Source organism: Cupressus sempervirens, chromosome 10 (assembly GCF_028749045.1).
Source record: "Cupressus sempervirens isolate cs-2001-9-10 chromosome 10, ASM2874904v1, whole genome shotgun sequence".
NCBI classification, from domain to species: domain Eukaryota; kingdom Viridiplantae; phylum Streptophyta; class Pinopsida; order Cupressales; family Cupressaceae; genus Cupressus; species Cupressus sempervirens.
The window spans coordinates 348,686,275-348,710,184 of record NC_143127.1 but is presented as its reverse complement, the minus strand read 5'-3'; the positions used below and the strand labels follow the sequence as shown (position 1 = coordinate 348,710,184).

At 34.8% G+C, this 23,910-nt stretch overlaps 1 pseudogene across 1 annotated transcript in view; it reads left to right on the top strand.

Annotated features, from left to right (window-relative positions):
- Positions 1-6,953: 6,953 nt before the first annotated feature.
- The window catches only part of LOC149534019 (bifunctional isopimaradiene synthase, chloroplastic-like), a 55,710-nt pseudogene continuing 38,753 nt past the window's right edge, over positions 6,954-23,910 (top strand). Inside the window, exons 1-10 of the transcript XR_016356686.1 lie at positions 6,954-7,140; positions 7,498-7,571; positions 8,096-8,405; positions 8,559-8,742; positions 8,900-9,117; positions 9,367-9,487; positions 9,928-10,040; positions 10,351-10,518; positions 10,614-10,712; positions 10,992-11,210. The product of XR_016356686.1 is annotated as a bifunctional isopimaradiene synthase, chloroplastic-like (transcript). The remainder of the gene's footprint in view (positions 7,141-7,497; positions 7,572-8,095; positions 8,406-8,558; positions 8,743-8,899; positions 9,118-9,366; positions 9,488-9,927; positions 10,041-10,350; positions 10,519-10,613; positions 10,713-10,991; positions 11,211-23,910) is intronic.

The window sequence follows — 23,910 nt, the reverse complement described above, 5'->3', positions numbered from 1 at the left end:
GAAATTGTGATGAATTTGGGTTTGGAGCCTCAAGAGGAGGGCATTAATCAAGCTCCTCTCTGGCTCCATCTATAGAAGATGTGGAAACTTGACTAATTGTCAAAAAACTCAACTTGTTCAGACCTGAAGTGATATTTTTTTTACTCGACTCTTATCGATACTCATCCAACTTCATGGGCTTTCCCTAACTATTACCTTTGAGTTGAGATCAGGTTTAAACTAATTGATCTCAATTCTCAATTGAATACCTTTGAGTTGAGATCAAATTTGAACTAATTGATCTCGACTAAATGCCTACCACTAGGGCCCTGACTTGCTCAAGATTTCCATTTGACAACCCCTGAGACTTCAAAATGTTGCCAAGCTACAACTAAAACTAGCAGAGTACACACTATGAAAGTCAAAAGAGAGGGTCCTCATTTGCATTGGGATGAAGGTGTGAAAAGGTCACAATGGTACTGAAGCAAAATTTCAATCAAAGAATAAAAAGTAAAAACTTAGTATCTACTAGATTTGTACTCAAAGGCTTTTATTCTATTTAGGAATGTTGTGTCACTGTTCATCCTGTTGCAAGTAGGTGCACACGAGGATGAAATGAAAAGTTCCACCCATGAAAAATGATTATGTTGGTAAGGACAGTGAGGATAGTGCCATGAAGCAACAATGGTTATCAAGGTGTGAAAAGGTCACAATGGTACTAAAGCAAAATTTCAATCAAAGAATAAAAAGTTAAAACTTAGCATCTAGTCGATGTGTAATCCAAGGCTTTTATTCTGTTGAGGAATGTTGTGTCACTATTCACCCTATTGCAAACAGGTGCACACAAGGATGAAATGAAAAGTAAGTTCCACCCTTGAAAAATGATTATGCTAGTAAGGACAGCGAGGACAGTGCCATGGACATTTATATGCAGCCTGAAAATGGTGTTATTGAAGGTTGGTTTTGCAAGCATTTAACTTGAGGAACACAAACAAGGTTTAGAGCTTAATGTGCTTGTTTTATTAGCTCCAATGAAAATGGTTCTAATGATATTTTTGGTATTCATGTTCCCTTTTCATGAGAATGAGCTCACTTTGATGCTTGTTTATGATAACACATTGCAAATGATTAAAGGAAATGACTATGCAATGAATCAAAACATGTACAACTAAATGATATGGCAAAATATGAATTTATTGTTTACTGCTAAGATTAAAAAGAGAGATTACAGACCTATTATCAATCACAAATCAAACTGTAACAATTCAATCCATAGGTTTTAATGCCATATAATCAACATGCATCACATCTAGATGTTAGCTAGCTCTTGTAGGCTTATGTAGACCACTTTGGGACTAGTAAATGACCACTTTAAGGTATGATATGAAGTATGATCTACAATAGAAAGACTGATATTATCCTACACGGGTTTGATATGCAATTTCCAGCCATCATATTGAATGCCATGAATCTAATATGCACTTTCAACCACTATATCCCTTCAGATATGGTAAGTTTGAATGACACCAAATTTTTCTTTGCTTCAAGCGACTTGGAGGGGTGACTTGGTGAGCTGACTCGGTGAGATGACATGGCAAGAGAACTTGGTGAGCGAACTTAAAGAGTCAACTTGGTTAGCATACTTGAACAGTTGACTCAGTGAGTCAACTTTGAGAATAGACCTAGCAAGCCGACATTGTTAGTGGCCTTAAAGAGGCAACTTGGTGGGGCAAATTGGCAAGCCTACATAGAGAGACCCACTTGGTGAGATGAGATGGTGAGTCGACTTGGTGAGATGACTTGGAGAGCTAACTTGGTGAGCAGACTTAAGGAGTCAACTCATTGAGGTGACTTAGCGAGGTGACTTGATGAGTGAACTTAGAGTCAACTTGGCGAGCATATACTTGAACAATCGACTTGTTGACATGACTTGGTGGGGTGACTTGGCGAGCCCACCTAGCGAGCGTACTTGAACAGTCGACTTGGTGAGCTAAACAAGTGAGCTGACATGGTGAGTGGGCTTAGAGAAGCAACTTAGTGGGGCAACTTGGCAAGCACACATAATGAGCTAACTTGTCGAGGCAAGGTGGTAAAACCACTAGGTGAGTCGACTTTGTGAGCTGACTTAAAGAGTCGACTTGTTGAGGTGATTGGGTGGGGGTGACTTGGTGAGCTGACTTAGGGGGCGGACTTGGTGAGCAAACATAAAGAGTCAACTTGGTGAGCGTACTTGAATTTTCAGCTTGGTGAGCTGACTAGGGGAGTCAACTTGGTGAGCTAACATGGCGAGTTGACTTAAAGTGGCGAGTTGGTGGGGCAAGTGGGGGTGACTTGGTGAGATGACCTAGAGAGTTGGCTTAGGGGGAAAACTTGATGAGCAAACTTAGAGAGTCAACTTGGTGAGCGTACTTCAATTGTTAGCTTGGCGAGCTGACTTGGGGAACCAGCCTGACAATCAAACATGGTGAGTGGGCTTAAAGTGGCAACTTGGTGGGGCAAGTTGATGAGCGAGCTGACTTGGTGAGAAAGCTCAATGAGCGGACCTAAATATTGACCTTGATGAGGCACTTTGGCAGGGTGACTTGATGATCGAACTCAAAGAGTCAACTTGGCGAGCATACTTGAACAATCGACTTAGTGGGGCAAGTTGGTGAGCCAACTTATCAAGTCCAATCAATCAAGAGGAAACAATTGAGAGCTTAGAGTGACACAATTTTCAGATGATCATATGAAATGAAATGGGCGTGCGAGTAGAAAGAAACTAGAAAGACATTGTGTACAGATGAAGGCATGAAATGGATGGTTTTGGAGCACACAACACAGACACTCAACACTCAGTACATATCATCATTTGAGATCAAATGGGTGTATGGGATTATATGCATAGTGAATAATAAAGGAGGGAATTGAACCCTCCCTAAGGCTCATAGTTGTTGAGGTCCACTTCAACAATGGCCCTTCCTATGAAATTGCCGTCTAAAACCTTTCTAATGAGATAATGTGTTATGAGCTCTTCATCAGTGGGATGGAACGTGAATCCAGGAGGCAGTTGTGCCTCCTGGATTCACGTTCCATCCCACTGATGAAGAGCTCATAACACATTATCTCATTAGAAAGGTTTTAGACGGCAATTTCACAGGAAGGGCCATTGTTGAAGTGGACCTCAATAACTGTGAGCCGCAAATTTTTTTTGACTAAGCATTGGTCAAAATTTTGACCAATGCCATGTAGTTTTCTACCAAGCATTGGTCAAAATTTTGACCAATGCCCTGTAGTTTTCTACCAAGCATTGGTCAAAATTTTGACCAATGAACTGGTGATTTCTACCAAGCATTGGTCAAAATTTTGACCAATGAACTGGTGATTTCTACCAACTAAGCATTGGTCGAAAGTTCGAACAATGAATGACAAAAAAATGTGCTAACAATGCCAACGTTTTTCGACCACCTATTAGTTGAAATTTTGACCAAATTTTTTTTGACCAATACCCTGTAGTTTTCTACCAAGCATTGGTCAAAATTTTGACCAATGTCCTATAGATTTCTACCAAGCATTGGTCGAAAGTTTGACCAATGAATGGCAGAAAATGTGCTAACAATTTCAACATTTTTTGACCAACGTATTGGTCAAAATTTTGATCGAAAAATGTTCGACCAATGTGTTGGTCGAATTTGGTCGAAGTTTGGTAAAAAACTGGGTCAAAATTTTGACCAATAAAGGTTGAAAAATGAGAGAGAGAGAGAGAGTTTGGTCTCTCTCTCTCTCTCTCTCTCTCTCTCTCTCTCTCTCTCTCTCTCTCTCTCTCTCAATCTAACCTTGTGTAGTAGTAATACAAAACCCAATCAGGTTCTAAATGCAATTTTTATTTTCATAACCTAATCAGGTTATTTGAATCCAAAAAAATCAATTGGGTTATCACTTGGTGATAACCTAGGGAAATGATCCAAAGACTTAGGAGACTATTTTCCCTCCATTTTTTCCTTTAGTCATTTTTTCATCTTCTAAGATGAATTCTCATCTTTGTCTTCATTGGGTATGCTAATGGTGAAGTTGGTATTTCTAAAATCACCACAATAATATTACATGTCTTATTAGCTTTCTAACCATATAATTTTTTTCATTTTTTTGGACAACATTAACATTGTAATTTAATTACTGTTACCAATGCCTTAACATTCCTCATAGACATATGTCTACCATTTTTTTAATAAATTTTTATATACTTAACCAAATTAAAAATAAATTACATATTACTATTCTAAACTTGATTATCTACACATTTAAAAAAAAAACTTTCCATTTTCAATTATTTTGATACAAGTTATGCTCAGCACATGAATAGGTACGGAAATTTCAGGATGTAGTATATTCAATAATTCATAACAAAAAAAATACTCATCACAAAATTAAAAAAAAAACACACAACTTCTAGATATGACCCTTAACTATCATCCTACCAAAGGGATATAAAAAATACTAAATATAACTATGTCTTTTGTGTTGCACACAAAAATAGCTATGTTATGTTTTCTAAAAAAATAGGAACTATTTTTCGTGTAAGCAAGGTTTGATCCACCTAATCTTATCTATTTTCTAAAAACTCTAGTAGTTTAGAAAGAAGATTTAGAGTACTACAATTTATATGTTTTATGCATCTTCTCATTTTTAGTGGATGACCCTCAAATGTATCATCCAAGTTCAGGTTTACCTAATTTTAGAAAAAATGTGCCCATTTATACCCTCCTTTTTGTAGACCATCTTGGTGCACCCACCCAACTAGCCTAATCAAGAAGAATGAGAACATGGAGGACAAATTTGATAGAGTTTCTCACTTTTCTATGAGGGTTAAGCATTTTGTTGCAACCACTCTTCACTTGTTACAAACAAGAAAGAAGGGCACTACAGATGAAAAGGACATGAAGACTACCTGATCACTATATGGATTTCTGGCAGACGACTGGTTACACTTGCTACTAGAGAACTCAAGGAACCAAAGAAAAGAGAGTTAGCTCCTATCATTGTGCTACTTTTTTGGTTTTTAGTTATAATAGTTAGTTTCTATTTAGCACATGGGGCTTTTTATGTTGATACATAAAAAATACAAGTGATAATTGCATCCCGCTATAAAACTTCATATAAATAAATTTCTTGTAAAAAATATATTCTTAACATCGACATAAATTAATTTTGATTTATTATTTACATAAATAATTACCATATCACCAAACAAGAATATTTCTCAAATATTAATATAATAATAATTAAGTTGATAGGCTTATTCTTGTGAGGATTGTGGCTAGATTGTTTGGCATTGTCAGACACTTGGAAATGGATTTAACAAACCGTCAGATTTAGCCTTTGTCATGGAAAGTGCAGGGCATGTGGAGTTGAATGAGATCGTTTCACTTATCTTTGATACATAGTGTACTATGACAGTTGTGGTGGTACTGAAGAGTATAGAGAAATGGCTAACGCATGTTGGCTTCACGAAATCAAAGGTCTTCAATACATCTATCCTTTTAATTTCTTTTGTTTTAGAAAAATTTCTAGGAAAATTAATTATTTAGTGTTTACCAATACGTAGAAATCCAAGTTTTGAGTAGCTTGCCTATTGACAAATTATTGTTGAAAGAAAAGAATTACCGTGGATTCATTTTCAACCAATAGGGCAAATGAATTGATAAAATCATTTGCAAATATTTCTTCTTGACTCGAGGAAATTTATTCTATTAAAAAAATTAAGCACATTTCCAACATAAAGAATTGTTAATTACACATTATTATACCTATTTCAATTTTTCCAGTAGTTTAGACATAAGTTGTTCATTTTTATAGCTTATGGTCAAATTAGTAAATTATTTTATTTTATATTTGAGTTGGACTTAAATGAAATTAGATAACATATAAAAAAAGTGTCACATAGTGGCATGTATTTTCCGTTATAGTTTAAAAATAATTTATAATATAATTTTAGTTTTGTTTGATCCAATAAAATTAATAATATTAATAATAATATGAAGAGAGAAGACAGATCGAGAGGTAAAAATTTTGGTATTGATTTGTGTGTGTGTGTGTGTGTGTGTGTGTGTGTGAGAGAGAGAGAGAGAGAGAGAGGAGTGTATGTGTGTATAAGAAGCCCATTTAGTTGTTGGAATAGGAATATGAATTTTGGAATACGTTTTCTATTCTCTGATTGGTTTGTCAAATGGAATTGGGACTAGGAATAGATATTCCCATTTTACCTCTAAAATGAGCTTATACCCATTGCAAAAAATAGCTGTTATTGAAATAACTATTCCTACTCCCAATATTGCATATTTATTCTTCATTCCTATACTTGCAACCAAATGGGCCCTAAAGGAAATGGTAGGGGGGTAAATAGGGAGAGTCTGTGAATTATAGAGAGACGTATAGATACAAAAGAGAGATATAAAAATATAGAGTAAGATGGAGAGTAAGGGATAGAGATGAAGAGATAAAGACAATTTTTAAGTATTGATATTAAATAGATAATTTGTCCATTTTGTATAGAAAATGAGAGTTAGAGGGGAAGAGAATTATAATGAAAGATAAAGAGAGAGTGAGAGGGCAGGGTAGAGAGTGCATAAGATGAAAATATGAAGAAGGAAGAGTGCTAAAGAGGTAAACAGATTGATAGTGATAAAAATAGACGGGGAAACACAGGGAGAGATAGTGGCTAGATGAATCATAATCAAATATCAAAGTGGGTGATAGTTATGAAGGGAGAAACAAGAAAGAAAGCAATGACAGGAAGAGAAAAAAAGAGAAATATGATAAAGATATATACCAAACTAATAACGAATAATAACTTTGAAACAGACAAATAGATATTTGTGGTTCGTCAGGGTTATGTTAATCTTCTATATAATGCTCTCCTTTGAGTTAGTTGATTCAAACTGAAATAGATCAGCTTCTAGCTTTATTTTGCTGCTCTATATTCTTTCTCATCTACCATGATTTCCCTTGCCAATGGAAGTTTAAGCGGCAGAGCGCCCTTTGCTAAGCTGAATGACAGCTTTGGCAGCACGCAGAGGTTCAATATTAAACAACCAATTAATTTTGTTGGAGTGCGTAGTAAGCAGGCAGGTGGCAAGATCGTTGCTTGCTCTGCACAAGGGACTGTAACTGCTATTCCTACTGGTAAGAAATAGTATGAGTTCTGATTCCAATTATTTACATTCGTACAATCAATTTGAGAGTGATTAATTTCCTTTCCAGATCACTCTCTGCTTTTGATATCAGATTACTGTCTGTGATTCGAAATGTTAATTATTGTAAAATAATGCAAAAACTAATCATATCATATATACTTTGATATGAATGGTTTTTATACTAACTTCAGATCACATTCAGTTCTATTCTTCTTGATCTTAGATTCATGAACATTACATGATTCTAAAAATACACAAAATGGAAATTAGAACCACTCACACCCATGGAATAGTTATACCCACCAAAAAAATGCTAATGCTGATGTTTTGAGTTTTGGGTTTGCAGATTTGAATCGAGAAGTCCTTCCAACCTTTTGGACAGAAGAGATGATCAGCTCTTTAATATTTTCTTATGATAAGGTATATCTTGAATGTAGTTTTGATATTGCTATCAGAATTCAATTGTTTATTTTTTAAGTCAAATTTATTTATCTATGTTTCAGGAGTAGTGATTCACAAGAACTCATCTCTAACAAGAATGAATAAAACACTCATTGCTTCTAGAATGAATGAGCACTAAGAGTTCGTCGAAAGTTATTTATGTCAGTATTACTCCAACTCAAGCACACTTGAATTTTTCTCATAGGTTAAGTCCACTTTGCTTTCAATGCCATTTGCTTGAGCTGAAGTAATATTGGGAAGGGTAACCTCACGAGAAGTCCAGTATCATCTAGATGTAATGAACGTTAAGCATTCCATTCATTCTCATGAAAGATGGTTTCTTGTGAATTACTATTAATGAAATATGAATCAATAAATTTGACTGAAAACTACACACTCAGATTCTTAGAACAATATCACATATCAAATGACTTTACTTGTTAATGAGGTTTGACTGGATACCCTAGAAATTGATGTGTTGTGCTCCATGGAACATGATTTAGAATGAAGCTGAGATAGAGAAACGAATAGAAACCTTGATAGTGGAGATAAAGGCAATATTTGAATCAATGGGGGATGGTGAAACGAATCCTTCTGCCTATGATACAGCTTGGGTTGCAAGAATACCTTCTGTAGATGGCTCTAATGGCCCACAATTTCCTCAAACACTTCAATGGATTCTGCAAAACCAGTTGAGCGATGGTTCTTGGGGTGAAGAATTTTACTTCTTGACATATGACCGTGTTCTCTCCACTCTAGCCTGTGCTATCACCCTCACTGTCTGGCATACAGGAGAGGCTCAAGTGAAGAAAGGTTTGTTTCTTAGTAATAAAATGGATTATTTCCATTGTCTGAAATTTTCATCTCATCGGTAAATATCATGCACTAATATTGATTCTTGTTAAAAACGTTAAATAGTCAAAAATGACATATTTTATCTACACTTACTTATCTTATTTTTCGCAGGTATTGAATTTATTAAAAAGCATGCTGAGCGAATGGAGGGAGAAGCAGACAATCACAGGACAAGTGGATTCGAAATAGTATTCGTTTCAATGCTCAATGAAGCTAAAACTCTAGGATTGGATCTCCCCTACGATCTCCCTTTCTTTAAGCTGATTGAAGAGAAGAGGGAGTCTAAGCTGAAAAAGTAAGCAAATACAACAGCTTAAACATCACACACTAAAACTTGATTCTTATATTAAAAATGTTAAATAGCAATAATGTTTAAGGATGACCTTCTTAGTTGAAATTATTTTAGTTGATCTCTAATATCTTATATATTCATTGGTTGTGGGTATTATTAGGATTCCCCTGGATGTTGTTTACACAATTCCAACAACAATTCTCTACTCGTTGGAGGGGTTGCAGGAAATAATAGATTGGAATAAAATAATTAAACTTCAGTCCAAAAATGGGTCCTTCATGGGCTCCCCTGCATCCACAGCTATCGTGTTCATGCGCATGGGAGACCAAAAATGTCTACACTTTTTGGACTTTGTTCTTACCAAGTTTGGTGATCATGGTAATGATATTTCTTTTCAAATTATTTGAATTTTATGGGATGGCTTAAACATAATATATTAAGACTTCATGCTTAAGTAAAAGTGTTAAATAGTCTAAATTGACTTATTTTTTGAAACTTAATTTCTTGTTAGTATATAATGTTTAAAGATGATGAAATTTCATATATTTGTATTATTAAAAATACCTATCCATCCGGTATATAATAGAATCTTTTTTGACATGTGTGGAAATGATTAATAAAATTCAGCTCCTTGCAACTATCCCTTTGATCTATTCCAACGTCTATGGGCTATGGACACTCTCGAACGACTGGGCATCGATCGCCATTTCAAGAAAGAGATCAAAGAAACACTGGATTATGTTTACAAGTATGTATTTAACGTCAGTCGGTCAGGTTTGAACAACATATTTTAAATACTTGATTCATTTATGTGGTTCATATGAAATTAGGCACGGAAATAAGCAGCGGTCTTAAAAGTGAGTGTACTTTTGAAATCATTGCTTACATAATAGAACTGAATTGCTTTCTTATAATATGAAATCAAGTTATGTATGATTAATTTTGAAGAAAATTCTATGGTTAAATGTATTTGGGTTGGTGTAAGATTAAGATGGGTGACTTTCGAAGAAGGTTCAACAATTCACTTGTATGAAATCATTTAGATACAAATAGTATATATCATTCTTTTTTATCAGAGATAAGTTCTTTTGAACTACCATCCATAAACTATAGGCTAATGAGTTTGATTCAAAAATTGCAAAGTTCAATGCTAATAATAATCATTAACACTATGATATCAATTCACAGATATTGGAATGATAAGGGCATCGGATGGGCAAGAGACAATATTGTGGGTGACATTGATGATACAGCAATGGGCCTACGAATCCTTAGACTCCATGGATATAAAGTATCCTCAGGTAACATCTAGTAGGTTGACTTTTATTTCAAATGACACTTTGTAAACTTCGAATCATGTTAGTGACTGATATAAAATAACATTAATAGGTAGGTCTTATTTGAAAATTTAGTATGATTTCAAATCAGCCATTTAAATAAATCAAATCATAGAATATGTTGTTAAATTGTACTTTTCAAATTAGGTCACCCTTAAACATCACACATTAATGAAAAAATTAAGCTTAAAAAAATGGTTCAAATTGACTCCCATGTTGGTTGAGTTTTAAAACCCTTTTCTTTCACTAAGTTTACTCTCTTGTGTTTTTATAGATGCCCTGAAAACATTCAAGGACAAAAATGGAGAGTTCTTTTGCTTCATGGGTGAGACACAGAGGGGAGTTACAGATATGCTAAATGTGCATCGTTGCTCCCAAGTTGCATTCCCTGGAGAAAAGATAATGGACCAAACGATGTGTGGCTTGGAAAGTCTATGTACTTGTAAGGATGAAGATTCATCATATTTTCATATGTTTTTTACCATTGCTATGTATTTTCAGCATGAGATTATCAATTTTTTTTATGTTTCTTGTTAGGTTGCCATGCGTTAGCAACCTCAAGTATTCGGAACTGGCCAAACATGGCTTTAATAGAGTTCAACATATACAACAACAAGAAATCCTTGAGCTCCAAAGGTACCCAATTGATTAACAAAATTTAATAATATTATTTATTTAATGAATGTTGTTTTTGAAGAATATCTTTTATCAATGTTCTCAATCACATTTACATTCTATAATTCATGAGATTATTTATTTGAATGCTATTTACATTTTCAATCACACTCCCTAATTTATAAAACCATTTTAATATTTATCATAGATTGTATAATATAGATTGTAAAAATCTACGAGCACTACACAATGTTGTTTTCATATATTGATGATGACTAATTTATCTACGGTTATGGAAAGGTGGTGGAAATCATGTGGTGTGGCAAGGGTGAGTTTTATTCCCGATCGCTTGGTTGAAATATATTTTGAAGTGGCAACGAGCATGTTCGAGCCAGAATTCGCTTTGTGTAGAGAGGTTTACACAAAAACTTCAATAGTTGTGTTAATTTTGAAGTACTGTTTTGAAGCATACGTCTCATCAGCTCACGATGTCGCATTATTTTCTGAGGCAGTTATCAGGTAAGAATACAAAATTCAGATTATTTAATGTCATCTAAATGTAATAGGTAATGGAAAAAAACATTTTTGTATTGGATATGACTGTCATCTAAATTATGTAATAGGTGAAAATGGGTTCTTATTAATTACTATTCTTGATATAGGTCAATATATTCAACTCCAAAATTGATAGATTTAAAATTCAATACAAAATATCAAAATAAATTTGATTGACAAAACTATTTTATTTATTCAACATCTAACAACATTGCAATCCACCTTACTATAGAACTTACATTTTGATCGACATATACATTATCAGAAAACCATAAGTAACATTTGTTCCTTGTGCAACTCTTGCCTATCGTACACACTGACCCAGAGGGTCCTCACCCTCCTCCCCCTCCTGACCTGGCACAGGCATGTCCAGACTTGTTCCTAGTCTTATATGCTAGATCGTAGGCCACTCCCATGGATGGGATGACTGCTAATGTATGGGACTAATCTGAGAAGCTTGTCATTTCTAATGATCTAGCCTTCTTGGGTCCTCCCAACCCAACGTGTCTCCTGATCCTAAGGGTTTGAAGGAAGTTGCAATCCCGAAGACGGATTGGAAAGTTTGTATTAGGATCCAAGGCAGTACTCATGTCACTTGGGGACCAGCCAAAAGTGGCTTTAGGAAAGGAGGGCCCTGAGATATCTCTCTCGGACTCAATAGTTGACTTCATCTCCTCTGGGCTTTTGTTGTCTCTTATTGGAATATTTTTTTCTTTTAGGCCAACTGTGGATATGGTAAGGAAGTGGTGCAACTCAAAATGGAAGCTCATGGGATTAGTGGCAGTCTTGGCGATGTCGGGTGCACTCTTTCTTTTCAGCTTCACAGCCGAAGTGAATAGGAACACCATATTGGCAGGCTCCTAGAACTATGGTAAGCACTATTTGACACTTTCTAAATGGAAACCAGGTTTTAATCCTATCCAGGATCTGCATAGATTAGCTCCTGTCTGGGTTCATCTCGCTAGGCTCCCTTTGGAATTTTGGGATGAAAATATTTTCAAATGGATAGGGGACTGTTTTGGGCATTTTATTAAATCTAACAATACCACTATCAATGAATCTCGGTTGGGATATGCTAGATTTTCTGTGAATGTTGCTGTGAACAAAACTCTTCCAACTTGTGTTCCCCTGAAATCAAAATGGTCAATATGGAATCAACCCATCCATTATGAGAATGTTGCCCCCTTTTTCCAGAAGTGTAAAGAATTTGGGCACTTGGTTTCAGACTACAAAACCTCCCTTAAAAATGAGAAGCTGAAGAAAAAAGTCTCTTCCCCAGGAGTAGTTAAAGATGTCGGCTCTACAATAGTTAAGACTGAAAGTCTAGAGAAAGTCAAGAAACTCAGTGTACAAGACGACATGATTGTTGAGGAGTCAAAGTCACTTGGGCCCCCAATAAGTCAAGAGAGTAATCAACACGAGGAGGATGGGTTGGAAAATGAGACTGTATTGTCAATGCCTCCCGAAGCCTAGGAAAATAACCATCAAGAAGATGAGGGTTTTCCCTTTGAGGATACCATTCTAAGGATAGTCACTTCCTTGAAGAAGGGGGAAACATGTCTTGAGGAAGGGGAGATTCCTTCAATGGAGGCAACAACTGGAACCACCCAAGTGAGGGTTTCAACAAATAGCTTCATGGGACTTTTGGAAGAGGTTGAGAAGGCTCAAATCAATTTTGTACCCTCGCTCCAGAACCCTTGAAGTATGGAAAGGAGATCCCCCCATATGAGTGGGACCTTAACCTTGTACATCTTGAGTCTAGTTGAGGTCCACTCATTGACCCTTTCATCCTTGGTCTCCCAACCATTGACAAAAATACAAGTTGTCTTGTTCCCAAGAAAAAAATGGGAGGTGTTGGAAATGTGGATGTTGGTTCAATTGCTAAAATTGGGAAAACCTAAGCCAAGGCCACCTGTAGTAAGGAGATAGCTTCTTAGTAAAATGATTCAACTGGAAACTAAGGTTTATGCATATGGATTGTACATCCAACATAGAATCCAAAACTATCCATTAGATCCATTTACTTAATTGACTAGGAATGTAAACTTGAAATGATGTCTGCAAAGTATATGCTTTAAAACCCTTTAACTATCATTTTTCTATCCTATGGAACTAAGAACAGAAACACTTAATCTATATGAAATGTAAGAAATATTTAGCTAGATGATAGAAATGAAATACAAATAGGACTCTATACTATTTTCCTTTACTGTAGGAACAACTATTGGTTATGTTATCAATGGTTACGGGAACAACATATATCTTAATTAATCTCATCACAAGAAAAACTAATTCTACCAACTAGGTTTACTCACCAAGTAGGCCCCCTTGGATAAGTGAACAACTACAAATATAAACTTCAACTAGTAAAACAGAATAGTAACAACTTGTATTGATATTAACTCATAGAAAAGTATAAACTAGAAATGATAGTTTATATTTGAAAGAAATGTTATTGCAATTACAAACTCCATTGAATTATATTCAAGGTTTGATTCAACAACTTATTTAAAGCAACAACAAAAACTAACTTCCTAAGATCTAGCTTTTACAGTGAGAACTTAGCAATGCAATGAGTTATTACATCATGTTACACATCTCAACAGAATGAGTCTTAAACACATGACATAATAGCTTCGAGATTTTTGTAGCAATTGGAAGTTAGGTTGACCTAATCTTCAACAACTCATAAATATCAAATAATCGCATAATTGTTCTGTTAATGCCTTCATATGCACTCTTTCCTTTGACTTATTCCTGCAATAGATTAGTACACATGCAGTAATTTGTAGCACAAATTTACTTCATTAATTCATGACAGACATTAATGTGTATATCTATCCTTGCTCACAATGCATAGTTGTAGGAACCTACCCATTAAAAGTAAGAAAGGAAAAAGGTATGACATCTATAAATCATACATATATATAATCCCATTCTTCTATATAAGTTATAATCATAGTACAGTGTATCCAAGAAATCATATAGTGTCATGAAACTTATAGAAAAGCAAGGCAGTTATAGGTTTATACAGAACATTATAGTAAAAAGTCTTTCAACTTAAACATGAAATGTCTCATAAAAATCATAAAAACCCATAGACTTATGTCATTCCTTCAACCCATCATTCCCCCCAACTTAAAAGTTGGTTGGTCCTCTAGGAAAAATGTAATTTCTGACCTTGGCCTTTAGCTTGAAATCTTCTATAATACTAGATCTGGTTCCTCCATTCTACCAAATCTAGTAATAACCCTTAGAATCTTTAAGTTTCTCCCAAGCATGTTCCTTAGCAACCATGTTATGTTATTGACATTCGCATTGATTCCTAACAGTGGTTGCATTAATAGAGGAGGTTGGAACCTAAGTGGAATCCAAAAAACATCTCTAGTTTATCCCAGCATAACATACCATGGTGCACGCCTACTTTTCATAAGAAAATTATGGGGAGAGTGTGGCTCCTTAACTTGCAAGTCACGGGGGAGTCTTATTAATCTTTGAATGATTGATCTCTCTACTTCTTGTAACTCATTTTCTAGTGTTTCACTAAATTTTGAATAAGCAATTGCCCTTAGAGGTTTTATGTGTTTCTCCCCTTTCTTAGAATTTGCAACTTTCAAAAGGTCATAATAATAAGTCTGTGGATCCTTTTCCTTAGGTTTCAAATACAATGGTTTTTATTCTTCTACTTCTCTATATGGTTTATCCTAATTTTCTCTTGTGATTTCATTCTGAATCCAAGACATAAATGCTCTCAATTGGATATCCCCACATACATCAAAGAATTCTATTCCCTTTCATTAAGAACAACTAAATTGTGCATGTATAGCACACATAAAATTCTTAATGCTTGCAAGATATTTATGGAAGGAATGATAGAATTCATGAGGAGTATTGAGGGAAGAATTAAGACCTTAAACAATATGAGTCATTTGATATTTCAACATTTGCTCCCTTAGGAATAGAGTGTAGACTTGAGTCGGTGGTCTAAATTGGATAAGCTCAAGAATCAAACTAGTCAACTAAGTGACTTTCCTCTAAAACCATAATATTTTCTTCCTGATCCAATAACTCTCTCCATTGATTATTAATAACTCATTGCATCCCCTTCTTTTCCTCTATCCACATAGCTTTCTTTCTAAACTCATTCCTATTGCTAATGGTGTAGAGAGGTCAAGTGGGGGCATAGATCCTTGATCATTAACATCTACCTGCTCAAAATTGTTATTACCATTAGTTCCTTCAACAAGAGTTCTAATAGTAGATTTTCCCTTCCATACCACAATGTTTCTTTCAAGGTTTTCAGGAGGTAGTTGTTGTGAAGAAGAACATTCTTCTATTTTTTTGCAGCCTAAACTAAAGTTTCTAATCCTTCACTAGCTATTTCCTTAAGAACTTGCTGAACAATATTTATATTGACTATAGGAAATTTTTTATCTAGGTCTTGAGGATCATTAATTATAGGTTCTGCAGGTTCATCTATAAATGTAGAAACATCATCATTCTTTGATTCACATACTACTTGAGAGTGCTTCCCTTTCTTTCGAACCATAAAATCACCATGCCTTGAGTCTCTATCACTTCTATCATCCCCTACATAAACAACATCCTCTTGGTACTTGTTAGGATTCTGAGGAAGACTCCATGCATCTTTCCTTAACTCCTCTAGTTGTTTAGATTCAAGAATTCCTTCATTATTTTTAGGGGTATTGGTTTGAGAAATGTTATCTATAGGGATGTCTATGGAAACATAATTCTTAGAAATCCTCTCACTCCTCCTCATAGGTGTTTCAACAAGGGGTTTTTGACACCTTCTTCCCTTTATTTGAAGATCCTCCTTCAACATGAGTTGTAGGAGTCTCCTTCTGAACTCTCTTTTTCTTGAGAGAAGGTGAGGGAGGAACAACATTATCATGGTCATTCCCTGACTCTTTTGTGTGACTTGGTTTGAGTTCTTCTTATTCATAGACTAGTTCATGTTCAACCCTATGTGTAGAAGACCTAGTTTGTACACTAGCCTTGAATTGTGGTGAAGAGGGGTTTTCTTGAACATATTTCTCCTTCCCCTTTTCATTTTTAGAGATAGATGTTTATTTTTCTACTATTTTCTTCTTTTTTTGCCTAGGTGAGGGTTCATCGGACACATTATGCTCTACAATTGTTATAGAGCCAGTTGTCGTAGCAACCCTTCTTCCTACTCTTGAAGCCCTAGGTCCACCAAGTGTTGGAAAGAATTCATCCATCAACAAAAAATCATCCCAAGGGATAGTAGAAATTTGTCATAATGCCCTCTCTATTATCAATTTAATCAAACAATGATGGGAAACTAAGTTATGCTTACCTTTGTACACATATACAACTCATTCCTTTAGTAAATTAAACAAGAAATGTGGAAGGTTGACAGGTCTATTGCCATGGATTGAGAAACTAACGAACACCATGCAACCACTTATACCTTCCTTCACATGTAATTTACTTCATGATATAATAGGCACACTGATCTTAGTGTTCTTGTATAGAAAGCCTTATTGTCCCTTGCTTCCTATACACTTCCAACAATCTATCCATGTGCAAGGTGAATTGGGCCCTCACCATTCATGGGTCCATATCTTCTTCAAACATTTATCCTTCCAATGGAAACCATGAGACTTCTAAGATTATCTCCTAACTACACTTGACCTTGAGCCCTTCTACCATAGCTATTCCATTACTCAATGAATTCATAAACTAGAAAGCAAATTCATCATCCCAAGTAGTCAACTTTTGAAAATACTTGAGCCAACCATGAGTTTCAAATAGCTAATGGCAAACATTATCTTGGGGAATGATGTCATGAACTGTGGGTTCATGCCATATCAAACTAGCCCCCATGGTTATACCAGTAAAATGTCAAAATGAAAACTTCCATGCACTTTAGAAAATAAATGCAGGATAAAGGGACAATTTCAAGATTTGTAGAGTATATGCATGCAGAGAAAATGAAGAACAAAAGGTTGTAAATCTTTTGGGAAAATAACATGTCACATAATAATCTCATGTCATCATTAAAATTTTACCTTTTCACTCAAACTCCCATAAATGCAAGAAATGTGTGTACTTTCAATTAGATGGCAAGTGTCACACCGGCTTGATAAATGTAAAGGGAATGATATGGCATATCTTCAAATAATTACTCAAAGTATGATATATTTCTTATCGAATAATTATGAGATTTATATGAAAAATAAAAATGAATGTACACACACAATACCCCCAACTTAAAATAGAGCATGAGTCCCACCATGCAAAATGAGAAAAGAATATAATGACATGGAAATATAAATTCATGAATTTAAGGAAATAAATAAGGATGGAAAAATAAAATGCATGGTATGAACCTGTGCGATGCGTTCAAAAATTGCATTGTTGTATACTTTCTTGTAGAAGTGGAAAAGTGAGATGGGTGTGTGAGAAAGAAAGAAGATGAGATGAAATTATTTTGGAGAAAGTGATAATTTATTATGAACTTTTATCAAAGTCAAAGTAATGGTGAACGTTGAGTGGAAGACTTAGGTTCAATTTCTATAGGAGAATCTACAAAAGCAAACTATTGCAGGAAGTCCTCTTGACACTATCATTTATTGTAAATTTTTAGCCGATGACAGTTAACCAGAAGTTTGAATCAAACAAGATCAATTGTAGCCAGTTGTACTACTTCATCATCATATATTACTTCAATTTCATATGGTCCTAACCATCTAGTTTGAAATTTTCCCAAATTGTGTTGATACCTTGAATCATAGAGGAGTATTGAGTCACTCACACTGAATTGCTTCTATTTAATAAATTTATCATGCCCTTTCTTGCGCTACATTTGAAACAATTTTGTATTGTGCAATACAGATTTTTGAAATTCGTCAAGTCCATTTAATTGTAGGATTCATTCTTGTTGAGCATCATGCATATTTATACTGAGTTCCAAGAAAGTGCAGAGTATTTTGTGTTCAAACTCAATGGGCATCATGGGTTGTTTTACCATAGATTAGTTCAAAAGGAGAAAATCCTGTTGTTGTCTTCCATGTTGTTCTATATGACCATAATGCCTCTGGGAGCTTGGTTTCCCAATATTTCTTGTGGATTTGAACAACTTTTGTTTAAATGGCTTTCGATTCCCCGTCGGTTATCTCATCCTATCCATCAGGTTGTGGATGGTAAGGAGAGGATTTACCATGCAGAATGGTGTATTGAGTCATGAGTGCAGAAATAAGATTGGAGGTAAATTGGGCTCCTTGATTAGTCACCAAATCTCTAGTGACTCCAAATCTTGTAAAGATGACTTCATATAAAAATTCTGCAACATTGCTATACCTTGCATGGTTCATAGGTTTCGCCTCTTCCCATTTGGTGACATAATTAGTGTAAACCAAAATATAAGACTTACCTTTTGATGGAGGATCAATTGGTCCAAAGAAATTTATTCCTCATTTATCAAATGGTGTAACAACTACTTGTGGTTGTAGGGGCATTTAATTTAATTTTGTTGGTCATCCCATACATTGGCATTTATCACACTTCTTTGTGTATGTTGTTGCATCCTTGTGTAGATTTAGCTAGTAGTATCTAGTTTTCAGGGTCTCAAATGTTGTTCTTTTAGCTACAAAATGTCCTCCACATGGTTCATCATGAAAGGCTCATAAGATATCATAAATTTCATCTTCTCTTAGGCATCTGTGCATAACCTGATTAGGTCTAGTGTAAAATATACAACTAGCTATCCAAGAAAAATTGAAACTTTTTTCAGCTAGGAGTCGTTTATCCTTAGGAGATAAATGAGATGGAGTTCTCCCTCTAGTAGGATAATTGGAAATATTAGCATACCATGGATTATGTATTATTAGAGAGAACAAGTGTTCATCTAGAAAACTATCATCAAGGACCTGCAACCTTGAAAGGAAATCTACCACAACATTAGCTTTTCCTATTTTGTCTATTACTCTAATATCAAATTCCTGCATAAGCAATAACCAGTATGCTAATCTTCCTAAAGTTGTTACCTTATTGATGAGGTAATTGATTGCAACATGGAAAGTGTGCACAAAGATTTCATATCCAATGATATAATGCCTGAACTTGTTGAGAGCATAAATCACAACTAACAACTCCTTTTCTATTACAGTGTAGTTGAGTTTTGCTCATAAATTTTTACTAATGTTATAAATAAAATGTTCAACAATCCCTTAATTTTGGCCGAAGACAACTCCTATAGCATAATTTGAAGTATTAGTATTGTAAGAATTTGGCTTAGTCCAAAATTTACCCAAGAACTAAAGAACACAACACAAGCACACATTAGACCAAAATAGACAAAGTATGATTAGAATGATGATATTCATTCAATATGATAGCTTAGCCAACTTGAGAGTACACTAGGAGTGCCTATATATAAAGGCCTCATGAGAGCTTCTAGAATGCATAGAAGTCAGCAACATGATAATTCATACAACCAGACACATGTCCACCAGATATGGGTTATCCTCCATTGAGCACGGGATTAAGTGCGATGATGTGAGGATAATCCTACAATGGTGTAGCACACAAATCAGTGGTGTAGACAGCATGTGCTAAATGAGGAGTGTGGATAACTATGTTGTCAACATGACAACTTAGTGAATGATACATACTCCTGTGTTGTAGACACCATGTGCATAATTAGAGTTGCGTAACTCAATGAGAGTACAAAAACTCCTAAGTGTCTCACCTAAAATAATAATAAAATAATGCAAAATAATTAAATAATGCATTAACCTAAGTAAAATTAAGTAATTGTAATAAGTAAATACTTATTTACACCAACAAGTATGAATATGAAATGCAATGTTCCAATCAGGACCTTTGAGTACAAGTGCTTTAATTAATACATCTTTAAGGCATTGAAAGGATTTTTCACATGTTGAATTCTTCAAAATCTTTCTTTAACAAATCATATAGTGGAGTTTCTATTTGATTGAAATCTTTGATGAATCTATTGTAGTAACTAGCATGACCTAGGAAGCTTCTAACATCCTTTTCCTTTTCTAGTGTGGGTAGAGTGCTAATTACTTAAATTTTCTATGGATCAACTTGAATGCCATTTGAAGAGATATAGTGACCTAATACAACTCCTTCCTCTATCATCATATAACACTTTACACTATTTAATGAAAGGTTGTGTTCTTGACATGTTTTCAACACTCTATCTAAACTAGATTTAGCTTCATCAAAGGTAGATCCATAAATAATGAAATCATCCATATAGATTTCCATACAATTGGCGAACATATCAAAGAAAATACTAATTACTGCTCGTTGAAAGGTAGTAGGAGCATTACACAATCCAAAGTGTAACATTGAATAAGAAAATGTTCACTAGGGGCAAGTGAAAGTTGTCTTGTCTTGATCTTCTGGTGCTATTTGTATTTGGTTATACCCACTAAATCCATCCAAGAAAGAAAAATACTTTTTCCCAATGAAGTTATCAAGAATTTGATCAATGAAAGGTAATGGAAAATGATCATTTTTAGTTTTTGTATTAAGTTCTTTGTAATCCACACATACTCACCATTTACACCCCTTCTTAGGGACAATTATCAAAGGTAAGACCCACTGACTATCATAAATAGGATAGATGAATCCAAAATTCAGAAGCTACTATAATTCAGTTTTTACCTTATCATGTAATGCATGATTAACTCTTAGTTGAGGTTGTCTAATAGGCTTACATTTTGGTGTAATGTAAATTCTATGAGTGCAAATTTTTGGGTCTAATCCTTTCATTTATGTGTAATCCAATACAAATTATTTCTTATTTTTCTCTAGCAGCTTAAATTTGTACTTTTCAAATTGTCAAGAGTAAGATTCTTATTGATATTGAGCTCCTTTCCTTGACTAACTTCAACTCTAGTGAATTTATCACCATAGCTAACTCTACAAAGTTAGAAGACTTAATTTCATGAGGTAACAAGTTATGAAGGTAACTAGTAGCTGTCAGAAAATTGGGTGTATCCTTAGAAGGAAGAATTGTCTGCAATGAACAATTCTAGTCAATACACAGAGTGGTATCTTCACCATATTCATTGAATAGGATGGTTGCAAGAATATCATCATCATTCTAAGGAATCATAAAGGGATTTACTTCAATCATCATGAGATGACTTAATGAATTTACCTCTAGTTCATCATCTCCTAAATTAGGCCAGATGGCTTGGTCCTCTTGCAAGAGTGGTTTAGTAGGAGAGTATAAATCCAACTTCTTAATAGTGGATCCATTGGATATGGTCATTTTTCCTAGTAAACAAGCAATACAAGAATCTTCTATAGCTAACCAAGGTCATCCTAGGATAATAGGATAACCTCCTAAAGTTTCTTTTGTGATAAAATGAAAAAATCCATTGGATAGACCCAAGAATCCAATGTAACTATTACATCTTTATTGGTAAACAGATTGTTCTTTTGAATAAACTCCCAAAATGCCCAAATCTGAAAGAACAATTAGATGCCAATAGTTGGATAATCTATAATGGGGTTGATAGATTTCCTCTAAATTGAAAGGTACAGCTCCCTTATAGAATGATATGCAATGAATTTGTTTATTTCCTAAACTAACTGGGTGCATTCTTAACCTGAGAATGGAAGAGGAGAAACCAAGTTAACCCTAGGCAGGACTAACTCAGGTAGATTTTAAATGTTAAGCCTAGCTAACTTTAGGAACTCACACATCCTATGATTCCCTGAGATTGATAACGGAAGAATGTTGTTAGTTATGCAAATGTAGTGACATGAAATTAAAATGAAGATTAAACATCTGAATCTTTGCAACTGGAATAGATGAAAGTACTCCAATCTATCACCCATTCACCATTTGACTAAGAATGCAAGAAAGTACTCAAATCTGACCATAAAAATACTTTGATTGAAAGTAATCGAAAAAGTGATGCCTAAATTCTCTGATTCATAACCAAACCTTTCTTGTTTTAAACACAACAAACATAATACTTTGATTACATTTTCTTACAATCTACAACGAAATCTAATACAAAGAACCAAAATATCCATCTCTAATGCATGAATGAAAATGCAAAAATTGAATGCTCTCCCCTCTACTCTAGCTCTTTGACTATAGGCCAAAATAGAAGAACCCCCTCTATCTTTCTCTCTCCCATATCTTCTTTTCTTCCCATGGTAAGTCTTCCTCTTCAGTTATTAAAACTGACTCTTCCTTTCCTTTTCTTTATTATGATTATATTCTTGATGAGTTTAAATACCACTTCCACATTGAAAATCAAAATCCATTAACAAAATGTTCCATGGCTCTTCATATATATATATATATATATATATATTGGAGAACTTGAAAGCCTAATTTGGTATTTGTCTCGTAGCAATCAATATAGATCCTCATGATATTTCAAGTTTAGACACATGCCTCTCATATGTCGGAGCTCTAATATATGCTTCATTAATTGAATTATAGTGACAATACATAGACACTTGCAACAATGGGAAGATATGGCCTAGATTAAGCTCCACATATTTAGAATGCATGACCTCTCTATCTTCACCTAACCTGTCTGTGAAATTCAGCTTCATGTTTCCATTGTAGGCTCCTCTTGGGGATACCAATATCTATTATAAAAACATGGGAATTAGTTGTTGCAACTTCTCCATCTTGATTACGATGCCAATTGTAGTAAGCATGTGTCTTGTTTTTTTATTTGAAGAACTGCATGCCCAAAACTCGCTTCTCTAAATTCTGAATAGAGTGGTTGTGGTTCTGTAAAATTAGCTGTGAGGCCTTCTAGATTTCCTCCATCACCAATGGTAATTTAGATAGGAGAAGAGAGATCCCTGATAGGTGTACATTTCCCATTAACTACATTGTAAGCCACATTTGATATGCGTTTCATTAAAATACCTCACAGGCTGTTGATTTTTTTTTATTGCCACCTGCAAGAGTGTGCTTGTTGGACTAGGAGAAATGTTTTGAAATGACACCATTGGCAAAAGCATGGTTGCTGAGCTACCAAGATGCACTAGAGGTACCTAGAGGGGACCCGCAAAAGAAAGACCAAACATATTCTTATTAAATTGTATCATGAACCCATTCAATGGTACTGAAGTATTATTTTCAATCTTCAAACTATAAAATATTTAGCTATCTCACCATCCACTAATCTCAAGGCCTCAACCTGCTGATGTTGGAAGTAAAATTGGTAATAGAGGCCTAGAAGCTTCTTCTAGCTAATCTGAAGGGACAACGACATTGTCCAAACCCAATAGATCACCAAGAAGATCTAGAATAGGAGTTATAGGTAATACTCATTTTTTTGGAACTTGAGGAACATTACTTAACATTGATGCAAAAAATGGATTGAACTCTATGGTAGGAGCTGACAGTTCTTAAGGGCCTAAATCAAGCCCATTGGGAAACTCTTCATCATCGGGCACTAAATAACTTGTTTAACATGACTTACAAATGCATCAGGATGCTTGTGATATACATAAGCAAGTGTGGAAAAATTAGCAAGAAGCTCATCTAGGAGTGATTGATCAAGTTGATTAGAGTCATCACTAATAATAGGTTTCTTGGCCAAGACAACATCTTTTGCTACCTTTGGATCAATTAACAAAATTCACCAATAAATATAAGCAC